Here is a 19,542-nt window from a genome sequence, read left to right on the forward strand (position 1 = left end):
ATGGACCCCACAGCTCAGCCCCATTAAATGTGACCCCATACGGACCCCACAGCTCTGCCCCATTAAATGTGACCCCATATGGACCCCACAGCTCAGCCCCATTAAATGTGACCCCATATGGACCCCACAGCTCAGCCCCATTAAATGTGACCCCATATGGACCCCACAGCTCTGCCCCATTAAATGTGACCCCATATGGACCCCACAGCTCTGCCCCATTAAATGTGACCCCATACGGACCCCACAGCTCAGCCGCAGCACCACCCCCACCCTCGCTGCCATTCTCCCAGCTGGGCTTTAATGGCAGCTGCCGGACCTTCTTGCAGCGCTGCGTGGCGCCGTGTTTCTGCTGTTCGTGTCCTGAGCACAGCCTTCGACACGGTGCCCCACGCACCCTTATCTCCCAACCGCAGCGATGTGGGTGTGCTGGTGGACCATCGATGGGTGAGGAGCTGGTTGAACGGCCGCAGACAGAGGTGGCCATCAGTGGCTCCGTGTCCAGGTGATGAGCGGCGTCCCCCAGGGCTCTGCATTGGGACGGTGTTCATTAACATCTGCATCCATGGCAGCGATGGAATCGAGTGCACCTCAGCAATTTGCTGACGACACCGAGCTGAGCGGTGCTGCTGACACGGTGGAAGGACGGGATGCCATTCACAGGGACCTCGAGAGGCTGGGAAGGGGGGCTGGGTGAACCTGGTGAGGTTCAACAGCAAAGTGCAGAGTTTGGCACTTGGGCCGGAGGAATCGCAGGCGTCCCTACAGACTGGAAGGAGCAGCCTGGAGAGCAGCGCTGTGAGAAGGACCTGGGGGTCCTGGTGGATGAAGAACTGAACAGGAGCCAGCAGTGTGTGATTACAGCTCAGAAGGCAAATGGGATCCTGGGCTCCGTCAGCAGAGGGGTGGCAGCAGGGACAGGGAGGGGGTCGTTCCCCTCTGCGCTGCTCTTTGAGGCCCATCTGCAGCACTGCGCCCAGGGCTGGAGCCCCAGCACAACAAAGACAGGGAGCTGTTGGAGAGGGGCCAGAGGAGCCACAGAGATGAGCAGGGCTGCAGCACCTCCACTATGAGGACAGGCTGAGGGAGCTGGGCTTGTTCAGCTTGGAGGAAAGAAGGCTGAGGGGTGAATCAGTGCAGCCTTCAGCACCTCAAGGGAGCCTACAGACAGGAGGGGAGTCAGCTCTTTGAAAGGGCAGATAACTGCAGAATAGGGGAAATGGTTTGAAGCTGAGGGAAGAGAGATTAAGGTTGAATGTCAGGGGGAAATTCCGTGCTGTGAGAGCGGTGAGGTGCTGAACAGCTGCCCAGAGAGGCTGCGGATGCCCCGTCCATCCCTGGAGCTGCTCAAGGCCGGGTTGGATGGGGCCCTGGGCAGCCGGGGCTGCATTCAATGAGGAGGGTGGTGGCCCTGCATGGCACAGGGGTTGGAGCTGCGGCATCCGTGAGCTCCCTTCCAACCTTCACAGCCGTGCTGCAATGCTGTGATTCCATGCATCCCTGTGGTGTCCCTACGGTGTCCCTATAGAGTCCCTACAGGTCTCCATGTGTCCCCATGGTGTCCCTATGAGTCTCCATGTATCCCTATGATGTCCCTATGGCGTCCCTATGGATCTCCATGTGTCCCTGTAGTGTCCCTGTGGCGTCCCTATGGGTCTCCATGTGTCCCTGTAGTGTCCCTGTAGTGTCCCTGTGGCGTCCCTATGGGTCTCCATGTGTCCTTATGGTGTCCCTATGGTGTCCCTATTGCATCCCTATGGGTCTCCCTGTATCCCTATGGAGTCCCTATGGGTCTCCATGTGTCCCTATGGTGTCCCTATGGTGTCCCTATGGTGTCCCTATGGTGTCCCTATGGGTCTCCATCTATCCCTAAGGCGTCACTATAGGTCTCCATGTATCCGTATGGAGTCCCTAAGGTGTCCCTATGTGTTTCCATGTATCCCTATGGTGTCCCTGTGCCGTCCCTATGGTGTGTGCCTGGCACAGGGGTTGGAGCTGCAGCATCCGTGAGCTCCCTTCCAACCCTGGCCCTGCTGTGATTCAGTGGCTTCCGGCCCCCTTCCGGCCCCGGCCCCCTTCCGGCCCCGGCCCCCTTCCGGCCCCGGCCCCCTTCCGGCCCCGGCCCCCTTCCGGCCCCGGCCCCCTTCCGGCCCCGGCCCCCTTCCGGCCCCGCCGCTCCGTTTCCGGGCGGGCCGTTCCCTCCCCCTCGCTCCGCCCCGCCCCCTGCCCTTCATGCGGCGCCTCCTCGCCGTTCCCGCCAAGAGCGTCCTCTCCCCGCCCTCCCCCTCGCGGCTCGGCGCCATCTTGGGGCGCACGGCGGGCGGCGCAGCGCAAAGCTCCTCGGGCTCCGCTTTCCCCGCGGCAGCCCGGGCCTCCCCGCTTAACCCGCTGCACACATCCCAGCCTTCCTGCACTGACACAGCTCTCGTGTGCTGCACACATCCCAGCCTTCCTGCACTGACACAGCTCCCATCTCCTGCACACATCCCAGCCTTTGTGCACTGACACAGCTCCCACCTCCTGCACACATCCCAGCCTTCCTGCACTGACACAGCTCCCACCTCCTGCACACATCCCAGCCTTTGTGCACTGACACAGCTCCCACCTCCTGCACACATCCCAGCCTTTGTGCACTGACACAGCTCCCACCTCCTGCACACATCCCAGCCTTCCTGCACTGACACAGCTGCCACCTCCTGCACACATCCCAGCCTTTGTGCACTGACACAGCTCCCACCTCCTGCACACATCCCAGCCTTCCTGCACTGACACAGCTCCCACCTCCTGCACACATCCCAGCCTTTGTGCACTGACACAGCTCCCATCTCCTGCACACATCCCAGCCTTTGTGCACTGACACAGCTCCCACCTCCTGCACACATCCCAGCCTTCCTGCACTGACACAGCTCCCACCTCCTGCACACATCCCAGCCTTTGTGCACTGACACAGCTCCCACCTCCTGCACACATCCCAGCCTTCCTGCACTGACACAGCTCCCACCTCCTGCACACATCCCAGCCTTTGTGCACTGACACAGCTCCCACCTCCTGCACACATCCCAGCCTTCCTGCACTGACACAGCTCCCCCACTGCTGGGGGATTCATTTTCCAGCCTCCTGATGGCTGTGGGGCTGAAAGCCAGTGGTCTTTTCCATTATGCTTTGGTTATTTTCTAGCAGCTCCTGTGCCCTGGGCTGCAACTCCTTCGTTCCCGTCGCTTACAGTGTTATTTACATTGCCAGACAACTGACAAAGCAGCATTGAGTTTCAATTTGACCAACAAACTGAACCTTATCTGTCACAGGACATTCATGGGCTCTGAGCCCATAGCTGGGACATTCATCGCCTCTGAGCCCAAAACCCGTTCGGCTGGGATGACGACTGTGCTCACGGCAGGAGGACCTGCAGCACCCAGTTCCCATCACCCTCATTTCGCTGCTGTGCCCCCGCAGCTTGCTGGGCTGCCCTTTGTCCAGCCTGACTCCGAAGCCATTCGTTATGAACTGCCTTCCATAACTGCTGCAGCCCTGCAAGGTCTGGTACACATTCATGTCTGACCCCATATGGAGCCCCACAGCTCCGCCCCATTCATGTCTGACCCCATATGGAGCCCCACAGCTCTGCCCCATTCCTGTCTGACCCCATATGGAGCCCCACAGCTCTGCCCCATTAAATGTGACCCCATATGGAGCCCCACAGCTCTGCCCCATTAAATGTGACCCCATATGGAGCCCCACAGCTCTGCCCCATTCCTGTCTGACCCCATATGGAGCCCACAGCTCTGCCCCATTCTTGTCTGACCCCATATGGAGCCCCACAGCGCTGCCCCATTACATGTGACCCCATATGGAGCCCACAGCTCCGCCCCATTCCTGTCTGACCCCATATGGAGCCCACAGCTCCGCCCCATTCCTGTTTGACCCCACAACTGCAGCGCCGCTTCCCGCGGCTGACCTTTTATAGAGCGGCGGTCGTGACGTCATCACAGCGCAGCCAATGGGCGCGTTCCACGAGCGCCGCACTGCACTGCTATTGGTGGATCTTCACAACGCCTCCCCTCCCACGTTTGCGCGCAGAGGCGAAGACGGACGGAGTCTGGATGGGGACGGACGGACGGACGGACGGAGACGGGACAGGGACGGACGGGGACGGACGGGGACGGACGGCCGGACGCAGGTCTGTCCTGGGCAGGGGGCTGGGAAGCGGAGCCGGGCTTGGGGCGGCGCAGGGCTGCAGGCTGGGGGCGCTGCGGGCGGCGTTAAGGGCGGCTTTGGGGTGCGCGGAGCGCGGGGCGGTTCGGGCTCGGTTCGGGCTGGCGGCACGGACGGGGCGCTACGAGAGCGGGGTCGGTTCCGCTGGGGGTTATTTGCGGTCGTTTCGGTGGGTTTTTTTTTTTGGTAACGCAGCGTTGAGGGCGGGCGGGCGGCGCGGGGCGGTTCGGTAGTATGAAGGCGGGGCGGTTCGTATGAAGGCGGGGCGGTTCGTATGAAGGCGGGGCGGTTCGTATGAAGGCGGGGCGGTTCGTATGAAGGCGGGGCGGTTCGTATGAAGGCGGGGCGGTTCGTATGAAGGCGGGGCGGAAAAGCGGGGGGGGAGGGGAACAGTGAGGGGGGAGGGGAAGCGGACGGCGCCGCACCGCCGAGCGCAGCCACGAGGGGGCGCTCGCAACAAGATGGCGCCGAGCACCGTGTCACGTGACAAAGCTTTTCTCGGAAGTCGCCGCCCCCAAGATGGCGGCTGGCAGAGCGGCGCCGGGCGCCACGTGCGTCCCGGGCCCCGCCGTTCTGCCGCCCGGTTCCCGGCCCCGGCGCTCAGCCCGCGGCCGCCCGGCGCTCGGCCTCGTGCTGCAGGGCCTTTGGGATCCGCGCCGAGTCGTTCTGGGCCCGTTCTGATGCCTTGGGGGCCGTTCCTTCCCGTCCGGGCCCATCCCGTCTGTTTGGGTCGCTCTGAGGCCGTTTCGCTCCGGTCCGGCGGCGGACCGGGGCTGTTTGTGCCTCTTTGGAGCCGGTTTGGTGCCACTTGAGGCACCGCGCCCCCATTTCTGGGCCAACTGCGGCCATTTGGTTCCGTTTAGGGCTCATCTGGTGCAGTTTGGGTTATTTGCGGTGGTTTCGGTGGGGTTTTTTTGGGTACGGGGCGGGCGGGCGGTGCCGCTCGGATCCGTTGCGGGGCGGTTCGGCGGAACGAAGACGGGGCGGAACGGCGGGGGGGGAGGCGGGCGGCGCCGCAACGCCGAGCGCAGCCACGAGGGGGCGCTCGCAATAAGCGCGGCGCTCCAGTGTCACGTGATAAGCTCTCCCTGTAACCGGAAGTGCCCGCGATCACGTGACCTCCTCAGTCCTTTGGCAGCGTGCGCCACTGCCAAGATGGCGGCCCCCAGGGCATCGCGTGGCGCCACGTGCGGACCCGCAGCCGCCGGTTTCTTTTTTTTTTTTTTTTTTTTTTTTTTTTGCCCGGTCTCCGGGCTGCGATCGTCCCTCCGTGCTCAGGATGTGCGGAATCGAACTCTGTAAGCCAGTAAGATTTGTGGAAAGTGGAAGTGTTGCTTCTGCATTGAACAACGGAAAAGGGGAATTGACTCCACAACCACAGTTCGATCGCAGGAGCGGCGATAGGAGGGGGGGGAGCGGCGATAGGAGGGGGGGGGCCGCCATCGGAGGGGCGGGGAGCGGCCTCGAGGCGCCCAGGGGAGGCTGAGGCTGGGCTGGCTGAGCTCGGAGCTCTGTTAGGGAATTTAAGAAAGAGATGGGTCAGCTTTTGGAAGAGCCATTGGGAGTTGCGGACAGGGTAGAGCAGTTTCTAGGCCCCAATATACATACGTGGGATGAGTTACAGTCCATTCTAGGCATCTTATTTACAACTGAAGAAAAACACATGATCAGGACTGCAGGAATGAGAGTCTGGGACGCCCAGCATGCCCAGGGACCTCAGGCAGATGTAAAACGGCCCCTCCAAAGACCCCAATGGGACCACCAGGATCTGAATCACCGAATAGATATGCAGCATTTACGAAATATAGTTATGCAGGGGATTAGGGAAGCAGTCCCTAGAGGCCAGAACATCAATAAAGCATTTGACAAAAGGCAGAAGAAAGAGGAGTCCCCTAATGATTGGCTGGAGCGGTTACGAAAGAATCTACAGATGGACTCAGGGTTGGATACTGAAACCCCGTTTGGACAAGCTCTGTTAAAAACGCAGTTTGTAGCGAAGGCCTGGGATGATACAGGAAAGAAACTGGAAAAGATTGAGAATTGGCAGGACGGGGGAATGGATGAACTACTGAGGGAAGCTCGGAAGGTTTATGTTCGCAGGGACGATGAGAACCAGAGGAAGCAGGTTAGGATGATGTGGCTGCAGTTAGAGAGTCGGGAGCTGGATAAGCAGGAAAGGGGGCCACTACAGAAACCACTCTTCAGGCAGGGGAAGGGAGAAGGAGCCAGGGATAGAAAGGAAGAACAGACTTGCTTCTGTTGTGGGAAGAAAGGTCACCTAAAGAGAAATTGCAGAATTAGAATACAGGATGGAAAGATGTTTAAAGAAGACCAGGGAGGTCGGGGGCTTCACCTTCTGGGGACCCAGAAACACCGTGAGCCCTTGATAAAACTAAAGATTGGCCCCCAACAACAAGAAGTAGAATTTTTGGTGGACTCGGGGGCTGAGAGATCCACCATCCAACAACTGCCCTCTGGATGGGAGTTGTCCAGAGAGACAGCCTTAGTAGTAGCAGCTAAGGGAGAGCCCTTTAAAGTAGGGGTCGTTAAAAACGTAGAAATAGAAGCAGAATCGAAGCTGGGGTTGGGAGACTTCTTGATTGTACCAGAAGCTGAATTCAACCTGTTGGGACGGGACCTAATTATAGAACTGGGGATGAGTTTGGAAGTAAAGAGCAGGGAGATAAGGATTAAGCTCTGCCCTCTAAGGGTGGAAGATGAAGAAAGGATTAACCCTGAAGTATGGTGTACAACCAAAAGTGTGCGGCGTCCGGAATTCCTCCTTTCTCAGTTAAACTCATCCTGAAATCCCTACAAAAATGAAACAGTACCGTTTCATTGGAGGGAAGGAGAAGCCTAAAGCCAGAAATAGAGAGACTCATAAAGCAGGGGTTACTGGAACCCTGCACGTCCCCATTCCATACTCCCATATTGCTGGCTAAAAAGCCTAATGGCACGTATTGCCTGGGAAATGGGAAATAAATAACAGAACCATTTCTCGCTTCCCTGTAGTTGCTAATCCTTACACCCTGTTGAGCAAATTAGGCCCTGAAAATTTGTGGTATTGTGTGATTGATGTAAAAGATGCATTCTGGGCCTGCCCCCTAGATGAGTCTTGCTGGGGTTGTTTTGCCTTTGAATGGGAAGACCTGGACACAGGGAGGAAACAGCAGTTGAGGTGGACAGTGTTACCACAGTGTTACTGAATCCCCAAATCTGTTCGGGCAGATTTTACAAGAATATCAACCAGCTCCAGAAATCACCCTTATCCGGTATGTGGATGACTTGTTAATTGTGGGAAAAGAGGAGGAACGGGTGAGGGAAGAAAGGATCAAACTTGTCAGTTTCCTAGGGTTAAAAGGCCTCAAAGTTTCAAAGACAAAATTACAGTTTGTGGAAGAAGAAGTCGGGTATTCAGGTCACTATGTTAACAAAGGGGAAAAGAGAATAGATCCAGAAAGAATAAGAGGGATGTTGTCCTTGCCACCCCCCAAAGCAAGAGACAGATAAGACAAATATTGGGGCTAGTAGGATATTGTAGGCAATGGATTGAGAACTACAGTGAGAAGGTAAAATTTTTATATCAAAAGTTAACCCCCGAGGGATCACACACACAGAATCACACAGAATCACCAAGGTTGGAAAAGACCTATAAGATCATCCAGTCCAACCATCCACCTGTCACCAATGGTTCTCATTAAACCATATCCCTCAACACAACATCCAAACGTTCTTTGAACACCTCCAGGGTCGGTGACTCCACCACCTCCCTGGGCAGCCCATTCCAGTGCCTGACCACCCTTTCAGAGCAGTAGTATTTCCTAATATCCAGCCTGAATCTCCCCTGGCGCAGCTTGAAACCATTCCCTCTAGTCCTATCACCGGTTACACGAGAGAAGAGGCCGACCCCCAGCTCGCTACAACCTCCCTTCAGGTAGTTATAGAGAGCAATAAGGTCTCCCCTGCGCCTCCTCTTCTCCAGATGAACAATCCCAGCTCGTTCAGCTGCTCCTCATAAGGCCTGTGCTCCAGACCCCTCACCAGCTTTGTTGCCCTTCTTTGAACACGCTCCAGGGCCTCAATGTCTTTCTTGCAGTGAGGGGCCCAGAACTGGACACAATACTCGAGGTGCGGCCTCACCAGAGCTGAGTACAGGGGAACAATTACTTCCCTACTCCTGCTGGTCACACTGCTTCTGATACAAGCCAGAATGCCATTGGCCTTCTTGGCCACCCGGGCACACTGCTGGCTCATGTTTAGCCGAGCGTCAACCAACACCCCCAGGTCCATTTCCTCTACACAGTCTTCAAGCCATTCCACCCCAAGCCTGTAGCGTTGCCTGGGGTTGCTGTGGCCAAAGTGTAGGACCCGGCATTTGGTCTTATTAAACCTCATCCCATTGGCTTCAGCCCAGCTCTCCAGCCTGTCCAGATCTCTCTGTAGGGCCTCGCTACCCCCAGGCAGATCGACACTTCCAGCCAACTTGGTGTCATCTGCAAACTTACTGAGGGTGCACTCAATGCCCTCATCCAGGTCATCAATAAAGATATTGAAAAGGACAGGCCCCAGCACCGACCCCTGGGGAACACCACTCGTGACCGGTCGCCAGCTGCATTTAGCTCCATTGACCACCACTCTCTGGGCTCGACCCTCCAGCCAGTTCCTTACCCAGCCAAGAGTGTACCTGTCCAAGCCACGGGCTGCCAGCTTCTGCAGGAGAATACTGTGGGAGACATTGTAACTTGGGGTGAAGATGATGAGAGGAAGTGGCAGGCATTGCAAGAAGATCTAATCAATGCCCCTGTTTTGAGCCTCCCTGATCTTAGGAGACCTTCCTATCTGTTTGTCAGTGTAGATGATGGCACAGCATATGGGGTCCTGACCCAGGAATGGGCTGGGAAGAAAAAGCCTATGGGGTACTTTTCAAAATTATCAGATGCAGTGAGCAGGGGTGGCCCACCTGTCTGCAGGCAGTGGCGGGGTGTGCTGCACTAGTGGAAGAGGCTAGGAAAATTACCTTTAACAGCAACATGAGGGTGTTGTCTCCCATAATATCCGGAGTGTTTTACGACAAAAAGCTGAAAAGTGGATCTCAGATCCTCGTTTGTTGAAATACGAGGGTATTTTGTTAGAAGCACCAAAGCAAACCCTGAAAACTACTGGTTTACAAAATCCTGCACAGTTTCTATACGGTCGACCCAAGGAATCACAATTATTACATGATTGCCTTCAAACTATTGAGGACCAGACAAAAATCAGACCGGACCTAGAAGAGGAAGAATTGGAGGAGAAAGAATCTTCGTGGATGGGTCTTCTGTGTGATTGATGGAAAAAGGAGGTCAGGATATGCACTGATAGATGGGAAAACGTTGAGGGTACTGGAATCTGGGCCACTGAGCCCCTGTTGGTCAGCACAAGCCTGTGAGCTGCATGCAGTCCTACAGGCCTTGAGAAGGCTGGAAGGAAAATCAGGAGCAATGGACACTGATTCTGAGTATAGTTACGGAGTAGTGCACGCTTTGGGAAAAATCTGGGAGGAAAGGGGATTAATTAACCCAGGGAAAGGACTTAATACATCAGGAATTGATAAGGGAAGTGTTACAAGCATTGAGGACCGCTTAAAATAGCCGTAGTGCATTTAAGGGGCCATCAGAAAGGAACTGACTATGAGGCACGGGGAGGTAACGTGGCAGACCGAGGGGCTAAGCACGCTGCTCTGTGTGTGTCAGCACGAACAAGGGGTGAAGCACGGCGTAGGGAACTAAGAACAGCACCTCTCGTGTTCACCCCCAGGGGAGAAGGAGCTGACGACACCCAGCTGAGCGGTGCTGCTGACACGGTGGAAGGACGGGATGCCATTCACAGGGACCTCGAGAGGCTGGGAAGGGGGGCTGGGTGAACCTGGTGAGGTTCAACAGCAAAGTGCAGAGTTTGGCACTTGGGCTGGAGGAATCGCAGGCGTCCCTACAGACTGGAAGGAGCAGCCTGGAGAGCAGCGCTGTGAGAAGGACCTGGGGGTCCTGGTGGATGAAGAACTGAACAGGAGCCAGCAGTGTGTGATTACAGCTCAGAAGGCAAATGGGATCCTGGGCTCCGTCAGCAGAGGGGTGGCAGCAGGGACAGGGAGGGGGTCGTTCCCCTCTGCGCTGCTCTTTGAGGCCCATCTGCAGCACTGCGCCCAGGGCTGGAGCCCCAGCACAACAAAGACAGGGAGCTGTTGGAGAGGGGCCAGAGGAGCCACAGAGATGAGCAGGGCTGCAGCACCTCCACTGTGAGGACAGGCTGAGGGAGCTGGGCTTGTTCAGCTTGGAGGAAAAAAGGCTGAGGGGTGAATCAGTGCAGCCTTCAGCACCTCAAGGGAGCCTACAGACAGGAGGGGAGTCAACTCTTGGGAAGGGTCACAGCAGGACAAGGGGAAATGGTTGGAAGCTGAGGGAAGGGAGATTGAGGTTGGATGTGAGGGGGAAATTCTTTATTATGAGAGCAGTGAGGTGCTGGAACAGCTGCCCAGAGAGGCTGCGGATGCCCCATCCATCCCTGGAGGTGTTCAAGGCCAGGTTGGATGGGGCCCTGGGCAGCCTGGGCTGCATTACGTGGGATGGTTGGTGGCCCTGCATTGGCAGGGGGTTGGAGATCCATCATCCTTGAGCTCCCTTCCAACCCTGGCAATTCTGTGATTCTGTGAACAGAAACTTACCCAAATGGAAGCAACCAGGGGTGAGGAGGGGAGGTGGTATCTGTCAGATGGAAGTCCTACCAAAATCAATAGCCTTTAATGTTTTGACTAATTTACATAAGCGCATTGGGGAAGTCAGGGTTTGGTAGACCATTTTGCCAGCAAATATATGACTGTAGGTCCCCACCACTTAGCAAAGAGGATCACTCAAGGATGCCTCATTTGCCTGGAGATGAATAGAGCCGTACGAAGGCGGGTCCCCATGGGTGGGAGGCCCCTAGCAGTAACACCATTCTCCCATTGACCTCATGGAACTCCCCAAAGGAGGACAGTACAAATATGTCTTAGTGATCGTAGACCACCTCACTCATTATATTGAGGCCTTCCCTACCTCACCACCTGCCCAAGCCGTGGTGAAGGTCCTTTTAGAGCAAATAATCCCCAGATACGGGGTCACTGGAGTCATCGGCTCTGATCAGGGCCCCCACTTTACATCTAGAATTATAAAGAACCTGGCGGAAGCCTTGGGAGTAAAATGGGAAGAACACACTGCTTGGCATCCCCAAAGCTTGGGACGGGTGGAACGGATGAATGGAGAGCTGAAAAAACAATTGGCTGAACTGACATCAGCAACCAAACTCTCATGGATAAGGTGCATTCCAAAATTCCAAAAGAAGCATGGCCAGGAGAGCGAGGGAGGTGATCCTGCACCTCTGTTCTGTGCTGCTGAGGCTCCACCTGCAGTACTGTGTCCAGATTTGAAGTCCTTGGTACAGGAGAGATGCAGACCTGGTGGAGCACATCCAGAGAAGGGCCACAAAAATGATTCAAGGGATGGAACATCTCTCCTATGAGGACGGACTGAAAGAGCTGGGGCTGTTCAGCCTGGAGAAGAGAAGGCTGTAAGGTGACCTGATAGTGGCCTTTTAATATCTAAAGGGAAGCTACAGGAAAGAAGGGGAGACTCCTTAGTAGGTTGCGATAGAACAAGGGAAAATGGCTTCAACCTTAAAGAGAGTAGATAGAGATTGGATATAAGCAAAGTCCTTTACAGTGAGGATGGTGAGGTACTGGCACAGGTTGCCCAGAGAGGTGGTGGATGCCCCATCCCTGGAGGCTTTCAAGGCAAGACTAGATCAGGCCCTGGGCAACCTGAGCTGTGCACGTCCCTGTTCATTGCAGGAGAGTTGGAATAGGGGACCCTTAAGTGTCCCTCCCAGCTCTAAAGATTCTATGATCCTTACAACTTAGGAGGAATAGGAAGATATTCTGTGATTTTATGAGCATGGTTAAGGGGACCTCTGTGGGCATGGGACTGGCTCTGCCCGCAGCCTGGCCCAGGTGAGTCTGTGCCAGCACATGGCCAAGCATTGTTCTGCCAGGTGGCAGCTGGAAGTGAGCTGACTGAGGTGCTCTGTGCTGTTAAGGAGTCATGTACACATGTATGCATTGTATTAATGGATACCACCATTCTCTAAGCAAAAGCCTCAGCAGAAAGCATCTGGGCAGCCTGGTGCAGCATTAGGTGGGATGGTTGGTGGCCCTGCGTGTGGCAGGGGGTTGGAGATTCATCATCCTTGAGCTCCCTTCCAACCCTGGCCATTCTGTGATTCCTTTAGCACTGTTAAGCATTAGGGCACAGCCTAGGGCTGATGTAGGAACATCTCCTTTCGAAATGCTATACGGAATGCCCTACGATGCAGGGGTTCCTGCTGATCATCCCAATATCACAGATAAGACCATTAATATCTATATCACTGAACTAATGAGGTATAGACGAGAGTTGTGGGAGAGAGGTCAAATAACCCAAAGACCCCCCCTTGCTATATGTTACACCAGGTTAAGCCAGGATATTGGGTTCTTATAAAATCATGGGGAGAAGCCACTTTACAGCCCCGTTGGGAGGGACCTTATTTGGTGCTCTGAACGACCAGCACTCGATGGACGCCAGCCGTATTAAAGGGCCAGTAAACAACAGTGAATGGGAAGTCACTGGTCCAGCGGGGGATTTACAGGTGAAGCTGTCCAGAAAATCGTGATAAACAAAACTGAAACGGAATTTATTTTGCCACAGGGACCCCTGCAAAGACAGCGGCGTAAAACAGTTGAACAGAAGAAACCAATATAATCCCTCTGGTGGAGAAACCTCCGTTCTTCTGAAGAAGCGAAATGGTCGGGGCATGGCTTGAGCACCTGCCTTCTGCTGCACAGTGCTCAGTAGGGTTTGTGGTGCTCAGCAGGGTTTGTGATGCTCAATAGGGTTTGCGATGCTCAATAGGGTTTGTGCTGCTCAGTAGGGTTTGTGATGCTCAGTAGGGTTTGTGGTGCTCAGTAGGGTTTGCGATGCTCAGTAGGGTTTGCGATGCTCAGTAGGGTTTGTGATGCTCAGCAGGGTTTGTGATGCTCAGCAGGGTTTGCGGTGCTCAGTAGGGTTTGTGGTGCTCAGTAGGGTTTGTGGTGCTCAGCAGGGTTTGTGATGCTCAGTAGGGTTTGTGGTGCTCAGCAGGGTTTGCGGTGCTCAGTAGGGTTTGCGATGCTCTGTAGGGTTTGTGGTGCTCAGCAGGGTTTGTGATGCTCAGTAGGGTTTGTGATGCTCAGTAGGGTTTGTGGTGCTCAGCAGGGTTTGCAGTGCTCAGTAGGGTTTGCGATGCTCTGTAGGGTTTGCGGTGCTCAGTAGGGTTTGCGGTGCTCAGTAGGGTTTGCGATGCTCAGTAGGGTTTGTGATGCTCAATAGGGTTTGTGGTGCTCAGTAGGGTTTGCGATGCTCAGTAGGGTTTGCGATGCTCAGTAGGGTTTGCGATGCTCAATAGGGTTTGTGGTGCTCAATAGGGTTTGTGGTGCTCAATAGGGTTTGTGGTGCTCAGTAGGGTTTGTGGTGCTCAGTAGGGTTTGTGGTGCTCAGTAGGGTTTGCGGTGCTCAGTAGGGTTTGCGGTGCTCAGTCGGGTTTGCGGTGCTCAGTAGGGTTTGCGATGCTCTGTAGGGTTTGCGATGCTCTGTAGGGTTTGCGGTGCTCAGTAGGGTTTGCGATGCTCAGTAGGGTTTGCGATGCTCAGTCGGGTTTGCGGTGCTCAGTCGGGTTTGCGGTGCTCAGTCGGGTTTGCGGTGCTCAGTAGGGTTTGTGGTGCTCAGCAGGGTTTGTGATGCTCAGCAGGGTTTGCGATGCTCAGTAGGGCTTGCGATGCTCAGTAGGGTTTGCGATGCTCAGTAGGGTTTGTGATGCTCGGTAGGGTTTGCGATGCTCAGTAGGGTTTGCGGTGCTCAGTAGGGTTTGCGATGCTCAGTAGGGTTTGTGATGCTCAGCAGGGTTTGTGATGCTCAGTAGGGTTTGTGGTGCTCAGTAGGGTTTGCGGTGCTCAGTAGGGTTTGCGGTGCTCAGTAGGGTTTGCGGTGCTCAGTAGGGTTTGTGATGCTCAGTAGGGTTTGCGATGCTCAGTAGGGTTTGTGGTGCTCAGTAGGGTTTGTAAGAGCATTAATCTTGTCACTAATTCTGTTTTCTTTGTGGAAGGTTGTTGAGTGTGGAAAAGGGGTTTGTGTTTACGATGGAAACGCTGAGTGCGATGAGCCCAGCCAGCCTGCCCTGAACACAACGGCCGCCGGCTGTGAGCGTTGGCCGATGTTGGAAAGGCTGCGGGATCAACCTGCAGAGCCGCTCTGTGCACGAGGGCCCGGATTACCCCAAGGGATTCAAGAGCGAATGGAACAGGCTGTGATGGGGAAAAGCCCGCCTGCAAGCACGTCCTCTGCTGCCAGGAAGATGAAGACCCCTGTGGCTGGCTGCAACCCAGCGGACCGGCGAGGCAGAGACGGACCTCGGGGGAAGGGACGATGCTTGACCCCAAAGACAATCATTTTGGTCTGTGCATCCGTTCTGCTCCCGGGGCTGCAGGCCAGCAATCCACACGAGCCCATGATATGGGAATTATTCAACATACAACAACCCGACCAACCCTTGAAAAGCTGTGAGAATCAAACCCACGTCAGTTTTACCGTTTCTTTAAAAGATTTAATTACGGGACACCGCAGAGACAGGGCAGATACCTGTATGGGATTTTATGTCTGTCCCGCTTCGAACAGAGGGAGAAATTACTGCAATTTACCAAATCATTACTACTGCGGTTATTGGGGATGTGAGACGTGGGCATCTGAGTGGTCCACGAGTACCAAGGACCCAGATGTGCAGGTGGAATGGTTCCCTCCTGGTTGCAAACGACCCACCATAGGAAGAGATGGGCACGTTTACGGACATTGTGAGGCTGAGGGATACTGTAAGGAAATTAATATAAAGGTCCAAAATCCCACGCAGGAGGCTTGGTTGGTTGGAAGAATGTGGGGAATTAGATTTTGGGAACCAGGTCCAGATAGAGGTGGTATATTCAGAATAGCAAAAAGAAGTATGCCACATGATTCCCCACTGCCTATGGGCCCAAATGCAGTTTTGGCACCACCCCCTTCTACCAAAAGAACCCCGCCACCTGCTGTTCCTACATCATTAATTACCCCTAATGGCACAGGTCGAAGGTATAGGACAGCACCACCTACACTCAGTGATCCACCATGGGGCATCGTGCAAGCTGCCTATGCTGCCCTGAATAAAACACAACCAAACCTAGCTAACGAATGCTGGTTGTGCTACAGTGTGAGGCCACCTCGTTATGAGGCAATAGGGGAATTAGGCAGCGTCACGTGGGATAATGGAACGAACCCTATTGCGTGCCCATGGGGCAGCAGTCACACGCAGGGCTTGGCGATGCAACACGTCACAGGGAAAGGGAAGTGTGTTGGAACCGTACCGGAGCAATACAGCCGCCTCTGCAACAGCACCATAGCTGGAAGTAGGATAGGGAACAAGAGAAACGCGGGATTTAAATGGCTGATCCCCACAGCGGGTGCAAAGTGGGTCTGCTCAGACGTCGGGGTGACGCCGTGTGTCTCGTTAGGGGTATTTAATCGGTCTGAGTTCTGCATACAAGTGGTAATTATCCCACGGTTAACGTATCGCTCTGACGAAGAGGTTATGTATCAGCTGGAAGGGAGCCTCAGCAGACAGAAAAGAGAGCCGACAACAGCAGTTACTTTAGCAGCCCTCTTGATGGCTGGAGGTGTGGGTGCTGGGACCGGCACAGCCTCGCTCGTCAAAAACACTGAGATACAGGCCTTACAGCAGGCTGTCGGTGAGGATCTCGACAGAACAGAACCAGCAAGTGATAAGTTGGCAGCTTCGGTCAGTCCATTGTCAGAGCTGGGATGGCAGAGTGGGAGAGGATCAGACCTCCTGTCCCCAAAGGAAGGAGCACTGTGCGTAGCACTGCAGGAGGAATGCTGTTCATTTGTGGATCACACCGGGCTGGTTAAAGATTCCATGGCTGAACTCCGTAAAAGATTGGAACGACGGAAAAGGGACAGGGAGATAGGAAGGTCCTGGTATGAGGGCTGGTTTCGTGCATCACCACGGCTCACCGCTTTGCTGTCTGCCCTGGCTGGACTCTTGATCACGGTTATTCTGGGGCTGATATTCGGACCACGTGTAATTAAATATTCGTTACAACTGGTGAAGAAGCGGTTTGACACCACGAAATCGCCAGTCTTAACGCCAATGGCTCCGCAGAGGGAAACAGAGAAGTTGTAAACGGAGAGAGCCTGAGGTTCCATATCATAAAAGGAGGATCGCAACTACGAAAACTGGAGGACAAACATTCAATGATAAAAGAGAAGGGGGCAAATTGTCAAAAAAGCAAGAATGTTTGTCCAGAGCTCATAAGCTTAGACGAGCCCCCGAATTGTTGGGAATAATGCAAGTGCTTTTTGTCAGGCTGGTATCCCTGATAGAGCAGGATTTATTCCGATGGCAATGGTGGGGGTCCTGCAGGCAGGGGCGCCCTATGGACACAGCATGGCAGCCTGTGTGCCCTGTTTGCCCCCCTTGCAATTCCCCCCCTCCCCTGCTTCCCCGCTGGTTGGGTGCTGCAGGTTCCGATCTCATCAGAAGGCTGACATTTGCTATTTGCTCGTTAATTTGTTGGTTATCTGGTGCCGGCCAGTGGTCACAGAATCACAGAATCACAGAATGGCCAGGGTTGGAAGGGACCTCAAGGATGATGGATCTCCAACCCCCTGCCAATGCAGGGCCACCAACCATCCCACCTAATGCAGCCCAGGCTGCCCAGGGCCCCATCCAACCCGGCCTTGAACACCTCCAGGGATGGACGGGGCATCCACAGCCTCTCTGGGCAGCTGTTCCAGCACCTCACCACTCTCATAGTAAAGAATTTCCCCCTGACATCCAACCTAAATCTCCCTTCCCTCAGCTTCCAACCACTTCCCCTCGTCCTGCTGTGACCCTTCCCAAGAGCTGACTCCCCTCCTGTCTGTAGGCTCCCTTGAGGTGCTGAAGGCTGCACTGATTCACCCCTCAGCCTTCTTTCCTCCAAGCTGAACAAGCCCAGCTCCCTCAGCCTGTCCTCATAGTGGAGGTGCTGCAGCCCTGCTCATCTCTGTGGCTCCTCTGGCCCCTCTCCAACAGCTCCCTGTCTTTGTTGTGCTGGGGCTCCAGCCCTGGGCGCAGTGCTGCAGATGGGCCTCAAAGAGCAGCGCAGAGGGGAACGACCCCCTCCCTGTCCCTGCTGCCAGCCCTCTGCTGACGGAGCCCAGGATCCCATTTGCCTTCTGAGCTGTAATCACACACTGCTGGCTGACATTAAGGTTTTCATCTATCAGGACCCCCAGGTCCTTCTCACAGCGCTGCTCTCCAGGCTGCTCCTTCCAGTCTGTAGGGACGCCTGCGATTCCTCCGGCCCAAGTGCCAAACTCTGCACTTTGCTGTTGAACCTCACCAGGTTCACCCAGCCCCCCTTCCCAGCCTCTCGAGGTCCCTGTGAATGGCATCCCGTCCTTCCACCGTGTCAGCAGCACCGCTCAGCTGGGTGTCGTCAGCAAATTGCTGAGGTGCACTCGATTCCATCGCTGCCATGGATGCAGATGTTAATGAACACCGTCCCAATGCAGAGCCCTGGGGGCGCCGCTCGTTACGAGTTACAGGTCGTCCTGTTGCTCCCAAGGTGTCTCGGTGCTCTCCTTTGATGTGGTGGCTTTGGGCATCCATGGTTTGTTGTCTGCTTTGCTCTCGTGCAGGATCTCCCTGCAGTGTGTATGACACCGTGTGTCCTGAGGTGCATCCATAGCATAAGTGATGTAAACTTACCGGAGATCTTCCCCAAGTTAAGTAGAAGGGCTCCCAAAACGAACTGTGATAGCAGAGATCGTGACATAGAAATAATATTATACAGTTCTAATGCAGAAACAACGTTTGTTTCCTTGTGCAAACGGGGACCAGTAAACTTCGCCTATACGAGGAGCATGGCATAAATGGGAATCGCCAGAAGGGGTCAGGAAAAGGATACAGAGGAAGACTGCTTACTTCAGCCCAAACCACCACCGTGTGGGAAGTGCAGGTGCTGTTTCTGCAGTGAACGATGGGGAAGGGCAATTGATGGAAAGAATTAAGCTGTAGCGGATTCTTAGAAGTAATTAGTACGAAAAGTAAGGATAATGTACACATATTGGTGACATTTTTAGAAACTTAATTACTGAGTTACCTCAGAACTTCGTTCTCACGGCAGATTTTGAATGTTCTGAACAATGTGTGTGTAGTGCTTGGAACTAGAGAATACATTGGAACGTTGTTCATTAGGCTGGCAGAAGGGAAATTCATTTAACAGACTTACAAAGAGTCCAGGCCTTCCCACAAAGCAAACCTGTCACACTGTGGGAATGTCAGCACGCCATAAACAGGCTCCAGGATGCTCCCCTCTGTCCTCCTTCCCAGCTCACCTCTACGCAAGGACCGCTGAATGGGCAGAACAGTGACTTAGTGTAAAGGGCTACAAATGTTAAAGGGGGGCCATAAAACAATCAAGAGGTTTGTGCTATAAAACAGACATCCAAAAACCGCGACCAGATGTCTGTCGAGAAAACAACTGTTAGAAGGCAATTAAACAATTAAGATACGTGTTTAGGCGTCAGGAGATTTGTATTTGTGTAAGTAGTGGAGATTTGTATTTGTGTAAGTAGTGGAGATTTGTATTTGTGTAAGTAGTGGAGATTTGTATTTGTGTAAGTAGTGGAGATTTGTATTTGTGTAAGTAGTGGAGATTTGTATTTGTGTAAGTAGTGGAGATTTGTATTTGTGTAAGTAGCGGAGCGTCGTGCAGAGCGCAGACCTGCAGCACCCGGCCAGGGAGGAACCAGGGCAGAAAGAGATGAGCGTCGGGCAGGAGGGGACAAAAGATGGAACGTGTTTTCTCGGGGCTCTCCTGCTTGCAGGAGGCCCGCCATTGCAACGGCGAATCAAATCTGCTTTATCAGAGATACCGTCCTAGACAATTGATAAGACCCCCTGGCAACAGCCGGAGCATGCGCAGAGCGCACCGCAATGGGGATGCGGAGGGACGCGAGTACGGGGGGACGAACTGCACGAAAGGGTCGCGTACCGGTCCGAACCACGCGGCTTTTGGTGGAACGCGGAGCCCCCTGTCGCCCAGCGCTGCCGCTTTGTTCTTTGTTCATTGTAATTAATAAATTCAATTACTGACTCCTTAACCTTTGGACTGTTATTCTATCGATAACAATTTGGTTCCGTTTAGGGCTCATCTGGTGCAGT

At 54.4% G+C, this 19,542-nt stretch overlaps 1 long non-coding RNA gene across 2 annotated transcripts; it reads left to right on the plus strand.

Moving 5' to 3' along the window:
- The first annotated feature begins 4,119 nt into the window (after positions 1 to 4,119).
- LOC149919311 (uncharacterized) lies at positions 4,120 to 19,481 on the plus strand. 2 transcript variants are annotated; one of them, XR_016460351.1, is made up of 3 exons: positions 4,120 to 4,174; positions 12,960 to 13,102; positions 14,392 to 19,481. It is a non-coding gene; the product is annotated as an uncharacterized LOC149919311 (long non-coding RNA). The 2 variants fall into 2 exon arrangements; XR_016460375.1 differs by having other exon boundaries at positions 4,139 to 4,174; positions 12,960 to 13,107.
- Positions 19,482 to 19,542: the final 61 nt, after the last annotated feature.

The sequence above is a fragment of the Phasianus colchicus genome, chromosome 1, assembly GCF_987193195.1.
Source record: "Phasianus colchicus chromosome 1, bPhaCol1.hap1.1, whole genome shotgun sequence".
NCBI classification, from domain to species: domain Eukaryota; kingdom Metazoa; phylum Chordata; class Aves; order Galliformes; family Phasianidae; genus Phasianus; species Phasianus colchicus.